At 41.2% G+C, this 3,278-nt stretch overlaps 1 long non-coding RNA gene across 1 annotated transcript; it reads right to left on the bottom strand.

Moving 5' to 3' along the window:
* Positions 1-1,146: 1,146 nt before the first annotated feature.
* Positions 1,147-2,448, bottom strand: LOC112904222. The gene is made up of 3 exons (XR_003230962.1): positions 2,334-2,448; positions 2,070-2,269; positions 1,147-2,005 (listed from the first exon to the last, which is right to left on the bottom strand). It is a non-coding gene; the product is annotated as an uncharacterized LOC112904222 (long non-coding RNA).
* Between the last annotated feature and the right edge of the window lie 830 nt (positions 2,449-3,278).

The following is a 3,278-nucleotide window of genomic DNA, read 5'->3' on the forward strand; positions in this document are numbered from 1 at the left end:
GCTCCAAACATACACCTTTAACAACCTTTTTCGAATTTCTAAATTAACCGTTCGCGAGCATAGAAGTGACTTCTTTTTATTAAAGGCGACACGACCCTGCGCTATCCTCTGCTTTATATCCCTACTACTCCTTCCATCCTCACTTACCTGACTTCCTAGGTATCTAAAATAAGTGAGCATGGAAGGAGTAGTAGGTATATAAAGCAGAGGATAGCGCAGGGTCGTTTAATAAAAAGTTTTTGAATTTTCGTATGACATCAGATGCAATTGTTTTGAAACTCGCAGTTATACAGTGCCAATCTACATGATCCGATAGTTCATTAGAAACAATTAACATTCTGTCAACAGGACTGTTTCCATTCAGCGTTTGGTAGAAATAATACTGATTTGTTTCTGCTCTCAGAATGCGTCCTGGATCACGTATGGATAATTTACCCAGTAGAAAAGGAGAGTCTACAAGTCCAGGCAGGACATTATAACAGTAAACCTCATTGTGGTAGTTTCGGAGTGATGGAAGATTCAACCTGTCAGCCATCTCCGAGTAATCATTATTGAACGTAGATATTGGAGAACTACACTTATAGCACATGTACCTGAGAAGTCTGTGTTGAATGGTTTCAATTTTTTTTTGTGTATTTGTTTCGAGGGAGAGCATACATCAATTTATATTGAACAAATTATTGATATAATAATACTAAACCTTGAATTTTGTGCATCTCCTTAGTACCCAATAAAGCATTTTCCCCGATTCGGAGACCGCCTTCTCAATATGTACTTGTTAAACAACGGCATTTTGCTATTTATTGAGGGGTTGGTAATAAATCGTGTCGGAGTGACGTTGAGTGTCGATATTGTTACCTTCCAAGGAGACCCAAAAACTGCCGCCAAAAAGGCAAACATCTATTAGCAGTTTTAAGACCGAACGAGAGTGGCAAGTTGAGAAAAATAAGTTTTAGAACAGTTCCTGTTGAGAGCTCAAAGCAATCACGTAGAATAAAAATAGCCGTTAGTTTTATATTTAACAGAGTTGTGAAATTAGTAATCTTTAGTTTGTTAAAAGTGTAAACAGTAAATTAATGCAAAAGCAGTTCACAGTTTTAGTTATTTATTTTCAAGATACATTTCAATCAAGCACACGAGAAAAAGTTAGCAATGCTTAAGTTAAAAGCATCAAAACATCTAAGCCAAAACGCCTGGCGCAGTATGTCGAGGCAAACCGAACAAGACACCTTTCTGTTCCGTATTATTTCTAACTGCCCATGACACCCTGCTTTATAAAGGCTTTACGATGTTCTCTAGGAACTATCGCTGCGAACCGTCACAATCTTCCGGCCCTCAGCCGCTTTAGTATGGCAAATGCTTCACATTTGGCCACAACACTTCTTCCTGTCACCAGCAACCGCTCTGTTACCGCTACGGTTTAATGCACGATCCTTCCACGTGTATGTCCTCTCCTTCCTGCACCAACTGTAAAGGCAAACACCTAGCCTTTGACAGCAAATGTCCTAAACGACTTGATCCCAAAACCCTCACTCCTTCAAAGACTGCACTGGTAGAGTGCGTCGATCCTCCTGCCGAAGTACGGAAACGCGCTAACCTAATTTCGTTAATAAACGGGCGTATTAAAACTTGTAACACAGGATTCTTGCAATCGAACGACGCATTTTACGCAAAGTCGCAAGATTAGACCAACACTTTCCGTCCAACACACTTTACAACAGCATCCCAATTACCCCAATCCCTACACAAATCAATACAAAACGAAGAAGATCTATGTGGCCCTAGAACGGCCTGAGGTAGAGGGGCTTTAGTTGGTAGATCCGAGGACTTCTTCCTCGGGAATCCTCAGTAGTACGGACGATTGGGTGTCCTTTGAAGATTTCCCCACGAAAACATAAAAAAAATCATTCATTCAACAGTCCACTCTATAGGTCAAACCTATGTTAGTTTATTCGTTTTCCATCATTGCGTATAATAGTTATAATATCAAGTGTAATAAAGGTTCCTGAAAACCGAACCAAATAAATTTGTTAAAACAGTGTTTTTAAAATTCTATTCAGACAACATACGCTTTAACTGGCGCTGCGAACAGGATAGTGGGTGGAAATCTACGAATTTCATCCCATACACCTCAGAATTTCAACTTCTGCGACGTCTCTATCTACTCAGGAACTAATACCTTGGAAAAACTTCCGACCCCTGGGACACCAATTTGCTCACCTGATGAGTCCTTCACCTTCGATTGGACAATTCCTGAAGAAATGTTTCACTAAGGGATTAGGAGCAGTGGGAGGATTTTAAAACGTGAGTACAATTATTACATTAACACTTACACCAAAATTATTCATCTTCTCGAGGAATGAATAATAACAAAAAGCGGAAAACTAAAATAGAAACTGTGATCATTATAACAAAAGTAATCGATATTTCAGAACATTGAAAACCGTAATAAAATAGAAATATATTTAAGTATTAAAAAAAAACGAGATGGCGCCGGGAGACAGGGAACTGTGGCGATACACACAGAACCGGAAGTATTGTTATGGTTACGCGATACACAACTGTCATACTGATTCCTTTACTTGTGTTATCTCGTCGGAATAAAATTGTTATCCATTAACATCGCGCTTTATTTTGAACTCGCTTTGTCAAAATCCATAAATTTGGTGACTCCGACGTGATCGCGGAACGGAACCGCGGGATATTTTTTTTCCACTAAACTCAGTTTTCGGTGTTTTACAGATTTCGAAAAAAAACGGACCTGCACGCCACGAACGACTACGCTGACTTCGCTTTTAACGACAACTTCTTCAGCATGCCAGACGACGAAAAGTCCAACACCTCCAACGAACAGCAAGCCAACGACAACCACGTGGCCGCGATGAACGTCGTCAAACTTCCACAACAGCTGTGGTGGCAAAACCCAGCCAGGTAATTCAGCGTCGTAGAGAACACATTCCTACTCAAGATAACCTCGGATACGACGAAGTACAGGCACGTGATCAACACCTTGGAGCCGGACCTCATCGACCTCGTGGGCGACATCATGTTTGATCAACATACTTGCAGACTCCGCGGAAACAAGGATGAAGAAATTTCTCCGGGGCCAACCGATGGGAGACACGAAACCAAGCGTGTACATCCAGAAAATGCGAAACATGGTTGGCGGAAGATGTGACGACGCCATCCTGAGACCACTCTTCTTGGAGCAACTCCCTGAGCAAGTACAATACATCATGGCTGTGAGCAAGAACACCAACCTGACCGACGTGGCTAAG

The sequence above is a fragment of the Agrilus planipennis genome, unplaced genomic scaffold, assembly GCF_000699045.2.
Source record: "Agrilus planipennis isolate EAB-ADULT unplaced genomic scaffold, Apla_2.0 scaffold55, whole genome shotgun sequence".
In the NCBI taxonomy this organism is placed as follows: Eukaryota; Metazoa; Arthropoda; class Insecta; order Coleoptera; family Buprestidae; genus Agrilus; species Agrilus planipennis.